The sequence below is a fragment of the Ovis aries genome, chromosome 11 (genome assembly GCF_016772045.2).
Source record: "Ovis aries strain OAR_USU_Benz2616 breed Rambouillet chromosome 11, ARS-UI_Ramb_v3.0, whole genome shotgun sequence".
Lineage (NCBI taxonomy): Eukaryota > Metazoa > Chordata > Mammalia > Artiodactyla > Bovidae > Ovis > Ovis aries.
Genome location: NC_056064.1, coordinates 37,547,170 through 37,567,436, shown reverse-complemented (window position 1 = coordinate 37,567,436; position 20,267 = coordinate 37,547,170). Strand labels below are relative to the sequence as shown.

Here is a 20,267-nt window from a genome sequence, read left to right as displayed (position 1 = left end):
AAAAACAATATGGGATAAGCAAATTAGATTTTTTTAAAAAACTTACTGTTTTAATCACAGGTTCTGTCCCAAAAAGAAATCTCAATTCTTGGCTCCAAAAAAGGGAGAGGGATGGGTATAGCATGAAGAATTTAATTTAGACCTGAGATGACATTCTCGGCAGCATGGGTCACTCAAAGAAAAGTAATGACTAAGAGGAAGGAAAAGAGGCGGAAGCCACATTAGTAGGATCTCAAAACAAAAGGCAGCTTCACCGAGACGAAATGATTTGACTGTAGTCTTGGGCAGGCAGAAAAGATAGCTAGATCAGTGGTTTCCAAATGTTTTTGATCAGTCCTGTAGGTATATATTATATATGTATATATATATAGTACATAAAGTACAATTCTCTTAAGTAAATAGGAGAAATTTGACTAGAATTATCTTTGGATTGCCTGGAGTTATTGCTTCTCTTTGACAGTAAACCAAAAAATGAAGTATGGTTATGAAGTATATTTATAGTGTGTGAGTGTTGATACATATTATGTGTATAACACAGCGAGAGAGAAAGAGAGGATATGTGCTGGGTCTTTGTGTCGTCTAATGTTTAACTGATCTATTGTATTTCAGTTTTTAAAGTGCTGGTCACAATCCACTAAATGTTTTACACCTCTCATCCATGAGCCATGACTCACAATTTGAAAACCCGAGACTAGGTGATTTCTTTCTATCCATTTTAATATGAGCCCAAGAGAGGCTTATTCTCACTCCATACTTGATGTTTCAACGTAAATCTTTTGGATTTACATAAAGTACAATTCTCTCAAGTAAACAGGAGAAATTTGACTAGAATTATTTTCGGATTGCCTGGGGTTATCGCTTCTCTTTGACAGTAAACCAAAAAACTGAAGCATGGTTATGGTCTGATGGCTTGAGTTGAATTCTGGCTCTGCCTCTAGCTGGCTGTCTCAGCTGCCTCAGTTTCTTCATCTGTATAACAGAAATAATAATAATTATGCTGCTGCTGCTGCTGCTCACTCACTCAGTCGTGTCCGACTCTTTGTGACCCCATGCTCCTCTGCCCATGGGATTCTCGAGGCAAGAATACTGGAGTGGGTTGCTATTTCCTTCTCCAAAAGAAGTCCTAGACTCACTCAAACAAATATTAAAGACTTAAAATAGATTCCAATTAAGTGAACTACATGTCAGAAGAAAGCCTAATACTACTTTGCTGCTAAGTCACTTCAGTCGTGACCCGACTCTGTACGACCCCGTAGACGGCAGCCCACCAGGCTCCCCCATCCCTGGGATTCTCCAGGCAAGAACACTGGAGTGGGTTGCCATTTCCTTCTCCAATAATAATAATAAATAATAGTAAAAGTAGTAGTACTAGCAGTAGTACCTGCCTCCTGAGTAACCAGGTAAGACAACACAGGCTTGGGACATAGTAAATGCCCCCAAATATTGGCAACCGTATTATTTATTATTTTTGAATATTCAGTGCTATTGTCTTGCAGCGGAGACCTGAAGACAGCTTAGCCATAAGCAACACTAAACTAAGGAAAGAAACTGCAGGCAGTAAATTGGCATCTTTGGAAAGTTTCCCATTGGACCTGCCTTACCCTGGACAGACACTAGAGGGTGCTCCATGCTCAGAAAGCCGCCTATTTCCAGGCCCAGAGACCTCTGCCAGTGATGGCTTACATGAAGCTCACTTTCCCTTTGAGTCTGGTGATTAACTGTGAAGGAGCTGCTGCATTGGTTCTAAAACGAAGAACTTTGGAGGAATTAGGAGGCACAGCAGTCAGTTGTATCAGGCAGAAATTTAGCTCCCTCAGAATTTCACTAATTGGCTTTTAGCTGGGCTGTGACTTTCTGGAATACTGGGGCAGCATCTTACTCAACCACAAGCCCCAGAGTCTAACACACATAACATCTGAAATATTGTGATCACTTTGTAAGTATCGGGGCTTCTCTCGTGGCTCAGATGGTAGAGAATCCCCCTGCAAAGCAGGAGCCCTGAGTTTGATCCCTGGGTCAGGAAGATCCCCTGGAGAAGGGAATGGCTACCCACTCCAGCATTCCTGCCTGGAAAACTCCTTGGACAGAGGAGCTGATGGGCTACAGTACATGGGGTTGCAAAGAGTCATATACAACTGACTGACTGACACTTTCACACTTTGTCAATATCTGTGAAAAGGCCTGAAAGTGAAAGTGAAGTCGCTCAGAATAATTATAATTACAAATTGGCAAGTGCTGGTATGTATGGCCACTGAGCATTATGAAAGCCTCCAGAAGGCTGTGATTGGGGCAGGTTAGCTGGACTAGCTTCCTTAAATTCGGGAGTCCTGGTCCTCTCAAGAGTACAAAGAAATTCTCTTCCACATTTGGCTTTTGATATTTAAAAACAGCTTTGTGCTCCATTTCCTGCACGTCTTTCATGTGGAGTGATTTCTAGGTTTCTTACCAAGTTGATCACTCCCTGCAGAATTGTAAGAAGCAAATAATAGTTTAGGGTCTACTGGGTTCAATAACCTCCTGCTATTCTACACATCATTTAATTATATCTGTATCTCATTTAATTTTCATAACAATCCTGTGAGACTAAGGTTATTATCCACACTCTACAGATTAGGATAAGGCAGGATTTCATAACTAGCCCAGGTTCACACTATTAGTGAGTAGCAGGGCCAGTGTTTGAACCCTGATAATCTAGCTTCAAAAGATGCTCCTCAGGGAATTCCCTGGTGGTCTGCTGGTTAAGACTTGGCACTTTCACTGCTGTGGGCCTGGTTTTGATCCCTGGTCAAGGAACTAAGATCCCACAAGCAGCATGATGTGGCAAAAAAAAAAAAAATATATATATATATATATGTTCTTTACACTGTGAATTAGCTATATTACAATTAAAAATTTTAAAGATGGTTGTTTAAAATTTCACGTAAAAGAATAACAACAATAGCTAACAGTATAGAGGGTGCCACGTACTCTTCCAAATGGTTTATATTCGCCAACTCATTTAAGTAATTTATTCATCACATATATTCAGCTGTCACCTATTTTGTTAGTACAAAAACCTTAATACAGAAAAGTAAAGAGAATAATATGATAAACAGCATGCACTTATCACCTGGAATGAAAAAATAGTTAATGCTAATATTGTCTAGCCAAAGCAATCTTGAAAAATAACGAAGTTGGAGAGCTTACACTTCCCAATTTCAAAAGCTACAGTAATCAAGGCAATGGGGGCCTGGCAAAAGGATAAATGTATAGATCAGTGGACTAGAATTGAGAGTCCAGAAATAACCCATATATCTATGGTCAAGGTGTCCAGACCATTCAATGAAGAAAGATCCTTTTTTTCAACAATGGTGCTGGAACAAGTGGATATCCACTTGTTCAAAGTGCAAAAGAATGAATTTGGATCCCTAAATTCCCCATTCATTCTATAAAAATTAGCTCAAAATGGGTCCAAAACCTAAATATAAGCGCTAAAGTATAAAATGCTCAGGAGACACAGGTGTAAATATTTTTGATTAGGCAGTGGTTTCTAGATATTACACCAAAATCACAAAAAGAAAAAAATAAACTGGGCTTAATCAAAATTTAAAACTTGTGTGGATTGAGGCACTATCAAGAAAGTTAAAAGACAAGCCTCAGCATGGAAAAACATATTTGCTAATCATAGCTCTGATAAGGGTCTTGTATCCAGAATATATGAAGAGCTCTTACAATGTAACAATGAAAAGACAAATAACACAATTTAAGATTGGGCAAATGATTAGAATAGACATTTCTCCATAGAAGATATACAAATGGCCAATAAGCATATGAAAAGACAATATTGTTAGTCATCAGGGAAAGGCAAATCACAACAACAGTGAGATACTACTTCAAACCCAGAAGCATGGCTCTAATCAGAAAGACAATAAACGGTTAGCAAGGATGCAGGGAAATTGGAACCCTCATGTATTGCTAGTGGGAACACAAAATGGTCGAACTACTGTGGAGAACAGTTTAGCGTGTTCTCACATGGGTGCTATAGGACCCAGGGATTCCACTCCTAGGTGTATGCCTCAGAGACTGAAAACATACGGTTTATATAAAGATTTGTATATGAATGTTCATAGCGGCATGATTCATAATAGCCAGAAAGTGGGAACAACTCACATGTCTATCAACTGATGACTAGATAAACACAATACGGAATATCATGCGAAGGGATATATAATTCTACCATGAAAAGGAATAAAGTGCAGATACTACCGCATGGATGAACCTTGAAAGAAGTAAAAGAATGCTGTCCCAGAAGCCAGATGCCATGTATTGTGTGATTTGTTATATTAAATGACCAGATAGGCAAATCCATTGAGATGTGTGATTTCCAGGGGCGAAAGAGAGGCAGCAATGGGGAGTGACTGCTAATGGGCACAGGATTTCTTCAAGGGGATGATGAAAATGTTTTTAAATTAGGTAGTGGTGATGGTTGAGCAACCTTGTGAATATACTGAAAATCACTGAATTTTACACTTTAAAAGTGGTGAATTTTATGGCATGTAAATTATATCTAAATATGCAAAAAAGAGAAAAGTTTATATTCTCATCTCTAGCTCAGTTGTACGCAAACATTCTGGTCAGAAAACCCCTCTATATTCTTAACAACTATTGTGGGCCCCCAAGAGCTTTTGTTTATGGGTTTTGTTTTCAGTTTTGTTTATGTGTTTATGTTAAATACCCATTGACATTCACCATTAAAACAGAAAATTTTAAATATTTGTGAATTCATCTAAAGTAGCATTAATAAACCGTATACATGTTACCATGAGTAATGGTTTTTGAAAAATATATTTTCTGAACCAAAAAAATTAGCAAGAAGAGTGGCATTGTTTTTGCATTTTGGCAAATCTCTTTAATATCTAGCTTAATATAAACCAGGCAGATTCTCATATCTGTTTCTGCATTCAATCTGTTTTAATATGTTGTTTGGGTTGAAATACATGAAGAAAACCCTCCAATTTCACAGATTTGTAGTTAGAAGGAGGAGTATTTTATAGCTTTTTAAACAATTGTAGTTATTTTTCTTAGATATCATACCCAAACTGGGCAAGCGGTAGTTTCTTGGAGATCAGTTGCAATGTGGAATCTGAAATCAGATCAACAAACTTTTCATTCTGTTACATTAAAATGCTGACACATTTCATGATTCAATACCAAAATTTCACATTCACTGATATCAACACCAAGCTCATTAGAAAAGTCTAGGTTTAAGGAAGCTATAAGCTCTGGGTGGTAGATCTAAGTTTTCCAAAATATCAATATTTGTTTTAAAACTTGAATCTCATAATTAACAATGAAAGCTGCCAGTCGTTTTCCTTAAAAGGGAAAGCTCACTTTCTTTAAAATACAAAAAAAAATCGAGGTTTTCCTGGTGGGTCATTGGTAAAGAATCTGCCTGCCAATTCAGGAGACACAGGTTTGAGCCCTGATCTGGGAAGATCCCCCATGCTGAAACTAAGCCTGTGCACCACAACTATTGAGGCTGTGCTCTAGAGCCCAGGAGCCACAACTCCCAAAGCCCACGTGCCCTAGAGCCCGTGCTCTGCAGCAAGAGAAGCCACTGCAAAGAGCGGCCCTCTCACTGCAGCTAGAGCGTAGCCCCCACTTCCACAACTAGGGAAAAGTCCGTGCAACAGTGAAGACCCAGCACAGCCAAAAATAAAATACAGGTAAATAAAATTATTTCAAATATCTATCAATACCCAGGTCTGAATTAGCATAGATTTCTTTTTCTGTCAGTCACTGTTTCAAGGAAAAATGGTGTTCCTTTTTTTAAAAGCAGCTAGGGTAGCTCACCAGAGAAGGCAATGGCACCCCACTCCAGTGCTCTTGCCTGGAAAATCCCATGGATGGAGGAGCCTGGTAGGTTGCAGTCCACGGGGTCGCTCAGGGTTGGACACGATTGAGCAACTTCACTTCCACTTTTCACATTCATGCATTGGAGAAGGAAATGGCAACCCACTCCAGTGTTCTTGCCTGGAGAATCCTAGGCACGGGGGAGCCTGGCAGGCTGCCGTCTATGGGGTCGCATAGAGTCGGACAGACTGAAGTGACTTAGCAGGTTAGCTCACAGACTGAAACAAGTGCTTTTCCTCAAGACAACCACTGTCCTTCTATGTGCAGAAGTGCAACTACTTTTCATGTACTCGGGGGACTGAGTTTTAACAAACCTACTCATTTTTATTGCTTCATCAAGCTCATCCTTAAATGAAACTGGCTTTTGTCTTGTCTTGTTCTAACTGTGAGTTTGTGGTGGTGAAGAATGCATGACTTCCTGTACAATCTGGTGCCATGGCAGCTTTACCATCACTAAAAGTGATGTCGATGTCAGTGTGGGGAGAAGACAAATTATGACTCACTGTTTGACTTCATGAGCCCCCTGGAAGTGTCTAGAGTCCCCCAGGAGTCTTCGGACTAGACTTTGAGAACCACTGCTCTTGTTCATTCTTTCATTCAAACATTTTAATGGAACACTTGGTATGTGCTAGGCCCTAGGGCCACAGAGGGACACAAGCCAAGGCCTTGCATTCTCATGGAGAGACCCATAAATAAACAAGAAATTTTCAGGTGATGGTAACACAAACATGAAAGAGTGTCATGGAGGAAGGGGACAATACTAGACAAATGAAGGAAGACCTCTCTGGGGTGACATATGAGTGGTGACCTAATTGGTTACGAGTGTCTGGGTATCCTTGTCAGAACGCAGTGCTCAAGGGGCAGAAGACATAGCGCTTGCATTGCTATAATCCTACAGAGTAAAGCCATCGCCCCTCTGCGTCTGCACATCACACCTTACGAAGAAGGCATCCCATCCAAGACACTGGGTTGGAAAGGATCAAAAACCTGTGTTCTGATCCCATCTTTTTCTTTTGCCAGGGATCAAACCCATCCTCCTGCAGTGGAAGTGCAGGAAGTGAACCCCTGGACCGCCAGGGAAGCCTGCTGTTTCCATCTCAGCAAACTCTTCTCTTCACCTCTTTGAGCTTCAAATTCCAAGTCCTTACTTGAAAATAGCATGGTAGTAACTCCCCAGCCCACCTTATTACCATATGGTGGTAGTGGTTGTTTAGTTGCTAAATTGTGTCCGACTCTTTGTGATCCCATGGACTGTAGCCTGCCAGGCTCCTCTGTCCATGAAATTTCCCAGGAAGAATACTGGCTGCTGCTGCTGCTAAGTCGCTTCAGTCTTGTCCGACTCTCTGCAACCCCACAGACTGCAGCCTACCAGCCTCCTCTGTCCATGGGATTTTCCAGGCGAGAGTACTGGAGTGGGTTGCCAGTGTCATTTCCTCTCCAGGGGATCTTCCCAACACAGGGATCAAACCCAAGTCTCTTGGATTTCCTGCTTGGCAGGAAATCTTCCCAGGCTTTCCTGGGAAGCCACACCTTAGTAAGAGTGGAATTCAAATGAAGTAAGAATGTACTGGACAGTTCTTTATCCAGTGTATTAAATAAATGTGTTACCTACTCAGTCAGACTCATTTACCTTCGCCTGCAAGGAGTGGGGCTGCAGGTTCTAACCCTGAGCAAGGTCAGCTCAGTCAGCCCCTCCCCTAGTGGCCTCTCCTTTTTCACAGGAATCTTAGTTGAGTCATATCTCTTCTATTCCAAATGGGGATTTTTTAAAAAAATATTTACCTTTATTTATTTATTTGGTTGGTTGCACTGGGTCTTAGTTGTGGCATGAGAACTTGTAACTGTGGCATGGGGAATCTAGTTCCCTGACCAGGGATTGAACCGGAGCGCCCTGCATTGGGAGCTAGGAGTCTTAACCACTAGACCACCAGGGAAGTCCCCAAATGGGGATTCTTTCTTTGGAGAGAATCTGATAAAAGACCTGACATCAATCCTAATTTTTGAAAACATCTCATTCCTTTCTGCAGGCTCTCCCATTCTTCTTCCTTTCCTAGCTTGTTGAAATCTTATAAAATTTTGCCTGCTAAGTCGGTAGATTTGTATTGCTAACAAGCCTGTCTTCTATGTTTTCATTCAAGTTATGGAATAAACTGCTAAGCCTTGCATAGGACACTTAAGAACCTCCCCAGCAACACACATGTACACACATACGCACACATACACCCACCCCCTTCATCCTCCAGATTGCTACTGCGCTGGTGGTGTTTTACCAACTTCACATTATTATGTGGCCATATGTCAGATCTCTGGGCTTCCCCAGTGGAGCAGTGGTAAAGAGCGGTAAAGAGCTCCTGCAGGAGCCATAGGAGATGCAAGTTTGATCCCTGTATCAGGAAGATTCCCTGGAGGAGGGCAGGGAGACCCACTCCAGTATTCCTGTCTGGAGAATCCCATGGACAGAGGACCCCGGTGGGCTACAGTCCATAGGATCACAAAGAGTTGGACACGACTGAAGTGACCTAGCACGCCTGCACATATCTTATCTCCAGCTGGTTCTCTGGCTGTATATGATATTTGGCTGCCTTGCAAACAAGGTCTCCTGCAGATTGCTCTCCCAAGGGCTTCTCTTAGATTAAGAAATACATGTGACTCTATGAAGATACGCTGTTTACCTGGGTTCTTAGAGTGTTTAACTCGCTTCATTTTGCACAGAGCGAATGGAGGTGTGGAGCCACATAGGGACTAAAAGCTGAGAATACTAAAACTTTTTATTCATTGTGTTCGGGCCAAGGAAAACGGAGAGCCGGGAGGCAGAGGGTGGGATGAAGTGGCGAGGGGCCGGAGACCCCACCTGGCGACCTGCAGGGCTGAGGAGCGGTCAGTACGCTCGCTCCACAGGATTAACGTCTTCCGGCTCGCACCGGGGGCCGCGCGGGAGATGCCTGGAGGGGGACAAGAAGCGGCTGCCACCAGAGTGTCCCTCAGACGAAGAGCAAGTAGAGTTTGGCCCAGAGGCTCCGGTTCATCCCAGGGGCATCCTAGGCCCAGACGCCCGGCGTCTTAAGCGGGGCGCGGCGCGCTACTCCAAGACCCCAAACCGAATGGAGAGCTACGCGGCAAAGTGAGGCTTCGAGGAGGCCCGCGGTGGCGGTTCTTTCCCAAGGCAGGGAAGATCCTTAGCTCTGACCCCTTTTGGTCAAAAGCTGAGAGAGCGAGGGGGGCGATGCGGCGTTACCTAGGGGACCCAGGCCGGCAGAGGTCCCGAGGTGCCGCCGCTTCTTCAGGCTGCTGCGTTGTTCCGAGAAAGGCGGCGTGGTCCCCGGGGCTTCTGCCTGTGCAGTGAGCGCCCTTCAGTTCAGTTCAGTCGCTCAGTCGTGTCCGACTTTTTGCGACCCCATGGACTGCAGTACGCCAGGCCTCCCTGTCCAGCGCCCTTCGGGTGGTTCCAACCGCAGGCTCCGGGAGCTGAGCCGCTGGCCTCCGTCCCTTGGGTGGCCGGCAGGGGGCGGTGTTGGGCCACAGGTGAGCAGTATTGCCTGGCGAATCCCAGGGACAGAGGAGCCTAGTGGGCTGCCGTCTGTGGGGTCGCACAGAGTCGGACACGACTGAAGCGACTTAGCAGCAGCAGCAGAGCAGACCCAGCCGTACACTGAATGTGGTTCCGGTCCTCTGGTTGGGTCTTGCCACTACCGGTCTGTCTGGACTTGTTCACCAACCATTATCTGGGTTCTCGCCTACCCACACCCCACATCTCTCCTGGTTCTCTCAGGCTGCCCCCCTCCCCAAGTAATGATGCCTGCACACCTCCAGAAACGTTTTTTTTTTCCCCAGAAACGTATTAATGCAATACTCGCTCCACGGATAATTCTTCTTGGTCTACTGGAGTGGGGTGCCATTGCCTTCTCTGAGAAAGAGGAGGTGGCCTGGTTCAAGTTCCTGATCTGCCAATTGTCAGCTGTTGTGACCTTGGACAAATTCCTTTACCTCTCTGGGTCAAGTTTCTCATCCTCAAAAACACACTAATAACAACAGTAATATCTGTTGTGCATTCTGCCAATGACTTATATGCCATGTTGTTGTTCAGTCACTAAGTCGTGTCCGACTCTTTGTGACCCCATGGACTGCAGGATACCAGGCTTCCCTGCCCTTCACCATCTCCCAGAGCTTGCTCAAGCTCATGTCCACTGAGTTGGTAATGCCATCCAACCATCCTGTCCTTTGTCATCCCCTTCTGCCTTCAGTCTTTTCCAGAATCGGGGTCTTTTCTAATGAGTCAGCTCTTCACATCAGGTGGCCAAAGTATTGGAGCTTCTGCTTCAGCATCAGTCCTTCCAATGAATTCTAACCATTGATTTCCTTTAGGATTGACTAGTTTGATCTCCTTGCAGGCCAGGGGACTCTCAAGAGTCTTCTCCAGCATCGCAATTCAAAAGCATCAGTTCTTCAGCTTACAGCCTTCTTTATGATCCACTTCTCACATCCATACAGGACTACTGGAAAAACCATAGCTTGGACTGTACAGATCTTTGTTGACAAAGCAATGTCTCTGCTTTTTAATATGCTCTCTAGGTTTGTCATAGCTTTTCTTCCAAGGAGCAAACATCTTTAAATTTCATGGCTGCAGTCACCATCTGCAGTGATTTTGGAGCCCAAGAAAATATAAAGTCTGTCACTGCTTTCATTGTTTCCCTGTGTTCGCCATGAAGTGATGGGATCAGATGCCATGCTCTTAGTTTTTTGAATGTTGAGTTTTAACCCAGCTTTTTCACTCTCCTCTTTCACTTTCATCAGGAGGCATTAGTTCCTCTTCACTTTCTGCCATAAGGGTAGTGACATCTGCATGTCTGAGGTTATTGATATTTCTCCCAGCAGTCTTGATTCCAGCTTGTGCTTCATCCAGCCTGGCATTTCGCATGATGTACTCTGTGTATAAGTTAAATAAGCAGGGTGACAGTATACAGCCTTGATGTACTCCTTTTCCAATTTGGAACCAGTCCATTGTTTCATGTCTGGTTCTAACTGCTGCTTCTTGACCTGTATACTGGTTTCTCAGGAGACAAGTAAGGTAGTCTGGTATTCCCATCTCTCTACACAAGGATTTGGCGTAGTCAATAAAGCAGAAGTAGCTGTTTTTCTGGAACTCTCTTGCTTTTTCTGTGATCCAATGGATGTTGGCAATTTGATCTCTGGTTCCTCTGCCTTTTCTAAATCCAGCCTGAACATCTGGAAGTTCATGGTTCACATGCTGTTGAAGCCTGACTTGGAGAATTTTGAGCATTACTTTACTAGCATGTGAGATAAGTGCAATTGTTTGGTAGTTTGAGCATTCTTTGGCATTGCCTTTTTTGGGGATTAGAATGAAAACTGATCTTTTCCAGTCCTGTGGCCACCGCTGAGTTTTCCAAATTTGCTGGCATATCGAGTGCAGTACTTTCACAGCATCATCTTTTAGGATTTGAAATAGCTCAGCTGGAATCCCATCACCTCCACTAGCTTTGTCCCTAGTGATGCTTCCTAAGGCCCACTTGACTTCACACTGCAGAATGGCTGGCTCTAGGTGAGTGATCACATCATTGTGGTTATCTGGGTCATTAAGATCTTTTTTGTATAGTTCTTCTGTGTATTCTTGCCACTTCTTCTTAACATCTTCTGCTTCTGTTAGGTCCATACCATTTTTGTCCTTTATTGTGCTCATCTTTGCATGAAATGTTTCCTCAGTAGCTCTAATTTTCTTGAAGAGATCTCTAGTCTTTCCCATTCTATTGTTTTCCTCTATTTATTTGCATTGTTCACTGAGGAAGGATTTCTTATCTCTCCTTGCTATTCTTTGGAACTCTGCATTCAGATGGGTAATATCTTTCCTTTTCTCCTTTGCCTTTTGCCTCTCTTCTTTTCTCAGCTATTTGTAAAGCCCCCTCAGACAACTATTTTGCCTTTTTGCATTTCTTTTTCTTGCCATATGCTATGTATATTATCAGCTTGGAGATTAAGATGAGAAACTGTGATTCTACGAGGAAGCTACAGGAGTAGCAGAGCCAACATCTGAGCCCAAATCTGGCCCTTTCTACCATGTTACCCTGCCTTGCAGGGCTGCAATGAGAATTCAAATGTGAAAATATTATTATTATTTTCAAACAATTCAATAAATTCAAATGTGAAAATGTTACTATTATTTTCTTCTGACAGTTTGGCCTGGATTCTGGTGGATTTTCTCTTTTACTAAGAAGGGAAGTAGGGTAAGGCATTTTTCAAGTGTTAGACATGTCCTAGTTACTGGGCTTGTGAAACCAAGCCCACTAGAATACGAGTTCCAAAAGGATGGGGCCCTCTTCTGTCTTGCTCACTGCTCTGAGTCTGTTTTCAACATACTTCCTGATGCATAGTAAATGTACAATAAATGTGAAGGAATACAAAAAGTTGTATACCTCCCACATTCATTCCAAGACGGATCCTGACATGGAGCCATTTTTCACACCAACCATTCAATTACTAGGTAAGTGACACTAATTACTAGCTCTAATGGCCACTGTCTAATTTAATTAAAGAGGATTATTGGATCTCCTGAAACTCCTGTCATCCTCCCATTGTCTAAGTCATGGGGATTCAATAAGTCTTATTAGTGTGTTCACAAGAGAAATTAAGTGAATCAGCTTAGTGATTCACCTTAGTGACTTACGACACTGAGAACAGGTGTGGGGAAATGACACGTGATAAACTGAAGTCTCTGAGAAAATGTGGTGGGCTTGTGGCTCCCAGTGTCCCAGGAATACTCTCCCAGGTGGCTCCAGGCTTTGAGCCACCCTCCACCCTCAGCCTGGTCTCCATGCTCACCCTGCTTCAAGAGTCTACTTGCCTGGCCCAAAGCATTTTTGAGGAACGTCATGCTCTTGGTGCTGATCAGGCTCTTAGGCCTCAGGTACCAAATCCTAGGACAGATCTGTGAATACTGACCAACGAGATGGCAACAGCAAGTGGGGAGAGCAGAGGTAGACTTCATTCCAAAATCAGGCAAAGAGGACTTCACTGATCTCAGTCCAGTGGTTACAAATCTGCCTTCCAATGTAAGGGATGCAGGTTCAATTCCTGGTTGGGGAACTAAGATCCCACGTGCCACAGGGCAACAGAGCCCGTGGGCCGCAACTACTGAGCTCAGGCACCTCAAGTAGAGAGCCCATGTGCCAATCCTGCCTGCTGCAACCAAGAACCCCTCTCATGATACAGCCAAAACTACATAAATAAGTATTTTAAAAATATAAACAAATAGTCACAGGCTCTGAGAAGGAAATTGGAAAGTAAAACAAGTTGTCTACACTGACTCTGTTAAATTTCATTAAAAAAAAGAAAAACGGACTTCCCTGGTGGTCCACAGATTAGGAATCACTTCCAATATGGGGGACACAAGTTCAATCCCTGGTCAGAGAATAAGATCCCACATGCTACAAGGCAACTGAGCCCATAAATGCCAGCAGCTAAGACCTGATGCAGCCAAAAATTAATACAAAGAAATAAATTTTAAACAACATAGAATAATCAAAATCCATAGGACTTTCTGGCAGTGATATAGTAGAAAGAACAAAGACCTGGATTTGAGTCATGAATCAAATTAGCCTCTCACCTCCAGTTATCTCAGCTTTAAATGAAGGCATGTGATATATAATCAGAAATATATATTTGGTCTTCTGACACAAAGCTCCTAAAGCTTTTGGAATATCCTGTAATAAGAGCAAGAAAGAGACTATTTGTTATGTTAATCAGGTGACTTTTGGTCCTCACTCCGGGATGGGGCTGATTGCCAACAGAGCCAACCATTGGATTAGAGGTTTGGACTTTTCAGTCCCATCCCCCGACCTCCAGGGAGGGGAGAGGGGTTTGAGATTGAATTCAATCAGCACTACTGAATCAGTCTTGCCTGTGTAATGAAGGCCTCCATAAAAACCCCAAAAAGACTGGGTTCAGAGAGCTTCCAGGTTGGTGACCATGTGGAGATGTGAGGAGAATGGCATGTTCAGAGCGTTGTGCCCTTTCCCCATGCTGTCCTCTGGCTGTTCCTGAATTATATCCTTTTGTAATAAACCTGTGATCTAGTAGGTAAAGTGCTTCTTTGAGTTCTGTGCTGCTGCTGCTAAGTCGCCTCAGTCATGTCCGACTCTGTGCAACCCCATAGACGGAAGCCCACCAGGCTCCCCTGTTCCTGGGATTCTCCAGGCAAGAACACTGGAGTGGGTTGCCAATTCCTTCTCCAATGCATGAAAGTGAAAAGTGAAAAGGAAGTTGCTCAGTCGTGTCCAACTCTTAGCAACCCCATGGACTGCAGCCCACCAGGCTCCTCTATCCATGGGATTTTCCAGGCAAGAGTACTGGAGTGGGGTGCCATTGCCTTCTCCATTGAGTTCTGTGAGCCACTCTCAAAAGTTAATCGAACACAGAAAGTCATGTAAACCGCTGATTAATAAATTGTGGGTCAGAGACACGGGTGACAACCTGGGTTTTCAACTCTTGTCTGAGCTGTGGAGGATCCCGGTGTGAACCTCTAACTGTGGAATCTCTTGCTATCTCCAAGTTCAGTTCAGTCACTCAGTTGTGTCCAACTCTTTGCAACCTCATGGACTGCAGCACACCAGGCTTTGCTGTCCATCACCAACTCCCAGAACTTGCTCAAACTCATGTCCATTGAGTCGGTGATGCCATCCGACCATCTCATCCTCCGTTGTCCCCTTTTCCTCCTGCCCTCAATCTTTTCCAGCATCTGGGTCTTTTCCAATGAGTCAGGTCTTCTCATCAGGTGGCCAAAGTACTGGAGTTTCAGCTTCAGCATCAGTCCTTCACTGAATATCAGTGAATATTCAGGACTGATTTCCTTCAGGATGGACCGGTTGGATCTCCTTGCAGTCCAACGGACTCCAAGTACAGACTGTCAGAATTCAGTTGAATGCTGGATCACCCAGCTGGTATCCTGAGAATTGCTTGGTTGTATGGGGGAAATTCCACACACACAATTGGAATTGGGTTCAGAATTCAAAATAGGGCAGTATTTTCTCCTTATTTTCTTCCTACTTCTCTGAACTTCCTTTTATTTCAGTCATTAAGTCTTCTTCTTTTGCTCTCTCCTTAACCTTTGGTAGATTCCATCCCCAGCCTTCTTCTTCCCCTACACTCTCTCACTGCAGTGTTGCTGTTGTTCAGCCTCAAGTCATGGCTCACTCTTTGTGACCCTGTGGATTGCAGCAAGACAGGCTTCCCTGTCCTTCACTATCTCCCGGAGTTTTCCCAGACTCATATCCATTGAGTTGGTGTCCAACCATTTCACCCTCTGTCACTCCCTTCTCCTCCTGCCCTCAATCTTTCCCAGCTCAGAGTCTTTTCCAATCAATGGCTCTTCACACCAGGTGGCCAAAGTATTGGAGTTTCAGCTTCAGCATCAGTCATTCTAATGAATATTCAGAGTTGATTTCCTTTAGAATTGACTAGTTTGATCTCCTTGCAGTCCAAGGGACTCTCAAGAGTCTTCTCCAGCACCACAATTCAAAAGCATCAATTCTTTGGTATTCAGCCTTCTTTATGGTCCAACTCTCACATCCATACATGGCTACTGGAAAATCCATGTGTGTGTGAGTCGCTCAGTTGTGTCTGACTCTTTGCAACCCCATGGACTGTAGTCAGCCATGGGATCTCCCAGGCAAGAATACTGGAGTGGGTTGCCATTTCCTTCTCCAGGGGATCTTCTCCACCCAGGGATCGAACCTGGGTCTTCTACATTGTAGACAGATTCTTTACCATCTGAACCACCAGGAAAGCCCAGATAAACCATAGCTTTGGCTATACAGACCTTTGAAGGCAAAGTGATGTCTCTACTTTTTAATATGCTGTCTAGGTTTGTCACAGCTTTCCTTCCAAAGAGCGAGCATCTTTTAATTTCTTTGCTGCATTCATCATCTGCAGTCATTTTGGAACCCAAGAATATAAAATCTCTCACTGTTTCCACTTTTTCCCTTTCTGTTTGCCATGAAGTGATGGGACTGAAACCATGATCTGGTTTTTGAATGTTGAGTTTTAACTCAGCTTTTTCACTCTCCTCTTTCACCCTCAAGAGGCTCTTTAGTTCCTCTTCATTTTCTGTCATTAGAGTGGTATCATCTACATACCTGAGGTTGTTGATTGTTCTCCCGGCAATCTTGATTCCAGCTTGTAATTCATCCAGCCTGGCATTTCACATGATGTACTCTGCATATAAGTTAAATAAGCAAGGTGACAATATACAGCCTTGATATACTCCTTTCCCAATTTGGGACCAGTCTGTGATTCCATGTCCGGTTCTAACTGTTGCTTCTTGACCTGCATACAGGTTTCTTAGGAGGAAGTCTCATTCATTCTTGGATCTAATCGATACCTATATGAGGTGATTCCAAGATTTATTACCAGTCTTGTCTTCAATATTAAAAAAAAAAAAAACTTTAAAAAGAACTTTGGGGCATGCTTCCATCTTTGACCAATCAACTGTACTTGACTGGTGGTGTCTATGACCAGAACAACTATTAGCATCACAGAGGCGGAGTAGGCAAAGGAGGTTTACTGGGGGAAGTCTAGAGTAGAGTGCTGGACAGACAACACCTACAGCTACCAGTTGAGGACCTTCTGATTCGAATACTCCTATTGGTATTTCCTCATCTTCCTCTTGAAACCTGAATATCCTCCTGTTCTTCTAACCTCGGTGAATGGAGCCACCATTCACCAAGTCACCCCAGATACAGCTCTGAGTGTCATTCTAGAATTCTCCTTCTCTATCGACAACCCCAATACCTCTAATCACTCACCAAGTCTGATTCTACCTTCTGAATAGTTCACTTCTCCCTCCTACTGCCACTTTCTGAGCTCAGGCCCTCCTCCTCCATCTGACCTACTGCAATAATCTCTTAGTTGGTCGCTGCTCCTAGTCTTGCCCCCTACTCTTTTAACTCTCCTTATTGATAGCCTTTGTTTTCCTGAATGAAATAGATTATTTTCTGATTATATTAAAAGTGTATGGGTACTTACCTGGTGGTTACTTACTTACTCCAGTGGTTAAGACTTTGTCTTCCAGTATAAGAGTTACAGGTTCGCTGCCTGATTGGGGAGTTAAAATCTCACATGCCTCTCAGCCAAAAAGCCAAAACATAAAAAGGAGGCAATATTGTAACAAATTCAATAAACTTTAGAAACGGTCCACATTAAAAAAAAAAACTTGAAAAAATGTTTTTAAAGTATGACCATTTAAAGTACCAATCAGTACAGAATAATGTAAACACTGCCTGAAATTTGACTGCCATACGATAACTATGCTATTATGTTGGTAATCATTATTTTTTGCATTTCTTTATTTCAAAATCACTGCAGATGGTGACTGCAGCCATGAAATTAAGACACTTACTCCTTGGAAGAAAAGTTATGACCAACCTAGACAGCATATTCAAAAGCAGAAACATTATTTTGCCAACAAAGGTCCATCTAGTCAAGGCTATGGTTTTCCAGTGGTCATGTATGGATGTGAGAGCTGGACTGTGAAGAAGGCTGAGCACCGAAGAATTTATGCTTTTGAACTGTGGTGTTGGAGAAGACTCTTGAGAGTCCCTTGGACTGCAAGGAGATCCAACCAGTCCATTCTAAGGAGATCAGTCCTGGGTGTTCTTTGCAAGGAATGATGCTAAAGCTGAAACTCCAGTACTTTGGCCACCTCATGTGAAGAGTTGACTCATTGGAAAAGACTCTGATACTGGGAGGGATTGGGGGAAGAAGGAAAAGGGGACGACAGAGGATGAAATGGCTGGATGGCATCACCGACTCGATGGATGTAAGCTTGAGTGAACTCTGGGAGTTGGTGATAGACAGGGAGGCCTGCCGTGCTGGGGTCACAGAGTCGGACACGACTGAGTGACTGAACTGATTCATTTAAATATATATTCAATACTTTTGATCTGTGAGATATATATGTATATCATTTGTGAAATATATATGTCACAGGCCACATCCTGCCTTGAGCACTATGCTTTATAAACGGGAATTGTTTATAGTCTCCTGGCACATACCATGTTGTTCCATCTCTCTGTCTTTGTGCCCTAAACCCTAAACCCTGTGCTAGTTTCCTAGGGCTAAAGTAACAAAGCACCACAAACTGGGTGCCATGAAAGAATAGAAATTTATTCTCTTACAGTCCTGAAAGCTGGCAGTCTTAAATCAAGGTGTTGGCAGGGCCATCGTTCTTCCAAAACCTCTAAGAGGGAATCTTTCCTGGCCTCTTTCAGCTCCTGGGTGGCCCCAGGCATTCCTCAGCCTGTACGGCATAATGCAGTCATTGTCTTTGCCTTCATCTGTCTTCCCCTGTGTCTGTGTCCATTTCCTCCCGTGGTATTTACCCTGTGTGTCTTGTCAATGTGTCCGTATTTCCCTCCTTTCAAGAGGCTCCCTCACTCTAGCATGACCTCATCTTAACTAAGTACAGCTACAATGACTGTTTCCAAATAAGATCATACTCTGAAGCACTGGGGGTTAGGACTCTAATATTTCTCTTAGGATGACACAATTCAGCCCATAACATACCTTTTCCCATTTTTTTTTTTACCTGAACAACTTCTCTTCACCCTTCATACTTCAGCCAAGGCATTATCTTTCTGAGAAAGTTTTCCCTGAAGCCCCTAGGTGAGCCTGTGTGTTTCCACAGTGGCTTTATCAGCATGGCACATTTTATGAGAATTATCTGTAAATGAATGATTTTCCTTACTTAAACAGAACCCCCTTGAGAGTAGGGACTATAGCTTCCATCTTTACTTTATATGCCCAAAATTTGTCTCACATTAATTAGTTCAAGACTAAGTGGTCTGGCAGAGAGGCAATAGCAGCCCACTCCAGTATGCTTGCCTGGAAAATCCTATGGACGGAGGAGCCCATGGAGTCGCTAAGAGTCGGACACGACTGAGCAACTTCACTTTCACTTTTCACTTTCATGCTTTGGAGAAGGAAATGGCAACCCACTCCAGTGTTCTTGCCTGGAGAATCCCAGGGATGGGGGAGCCTGGTGGGCTGCCGTCTGTGGGGTCGCACAGAGCTGGACACAACTGAAGCGATTTAGCAGCAGCAGCTGCAAGTGGGCTGGAGGCTCAAAAAAGTTTATTCCTCTGTTCACCAAATGAGAATGTTTTTCTCATTTTGATGGCTCATCTGCATTCCAGCTTGCAGGAGAGGAGGAAAGAAACTATGGAAAAACACAAGACCAGGGTCTTAAAGTTCAGACCCCAAGTGGCTCGCCTTACTTGTACTCACATTCTGTTAGAACTTAGTCACACATGGCCACACTTACTTAAAAAAGGGTCTGGAAATATGTCTTCAGTGGAGCAGCTATAAATTACTTTTCAACTCTGTTATAGTTCCACGACCCTTTATCTGCAAGTTCTGGAATCTCAGCAAGTTCTGAAAAATCAAAAGCTTTTACTGAAGTTTCATGCAAACTCATTTGGTGGCAAAATCTGACTTGAAATGACACGAGGCATCTATCAAGACAAGTTATAGGCTTTATTTAACTCATCTAGAATGAATATTAATGGGTTTTGTTGCAGAAGTGTCAGTATATTTGATTAAGTTCTGTTTCCCCAGCCCCCAAATGAATTGGCCACAGGTATACATATGTCCCCCCCATCCTGAATCCCCTCCCTCCTCCCTCTCCACCCTATTCCTCTGAGTTGTCCCAGAGCATCGGCTTTAGGTGCCCTGCTTCATGCATTGAATAGATGGCCATGCAGGATCTTTAGTTGCAGCACTTGGAATCTAGTTCCCTGACCAGGGACCAAACCTAGGCCCCCTGTATCAGAAGCTCCGAGTCTTAGCCATTGGACCACTAGGGAAATCCCTGTTAGTTGGTTTTTATAGGTGTTCATTATCAAGTTGAGAATATTCCCTTCTACTCCTATTTTTCTGAGAAGTTTTTGCTTAATCATAAAATGGATGTTGAATTTTGTCAAATGTTTTTTCGGCATCAATCGATAAGATCGTGTGGTTTATATTCTTTATACTGTTAAGATGGTGGATTACATTGTTTGATTTTGAATATTGAATCAGCTTCCCATCCCTAAAATAAATTTCTCTTGTTCATGTTGTATATTTCTCTTTATATTTTGCTGAATACTATTTGCTAATATTTTGTTAAAGATTTATGTATTTATTCTCCTTAGGGACTTTGATCTGTAGCTCTGTGTGTGTGTTTGGGTGTGTCTTTATCTTAGTATTAGGGTAATATTAACTTCATAAAATGAACTGGTAAGTAGTCTTCTTCTTCTGTTTTCTGGAAAAGACTATGTAGAATATAATTCTTCTTTAAATGTTTGGTAGAATTCTCCAGCGAAACTATCTAG

The 20,267-nt window shown here is 43.2% G+C and overlaps 1 long non-coding RNA gene across 1 annotated transcript in view; it reads left to right on the top strand.

The window, feature by feature from the left end:
• The window catches only part of LOC121820606 (uncharacterized), a 31,648-nt gene extending 11,634 nt beyond the window's left edge, over positions 1-20,014 (top strand). The window contains exon 2 of the long non-coding RNA XR_009595574.1: positions 17,263-20,014. This is a non-coding gene — a long non-coding RNA (uncharacterized LOC121820606). The remainder of the gene's footprint in view (positions 1-17,262) is intronic.
• The last annotated feature ends 253 nt before the right edge of the window (positions 20,015-20,267 follow it).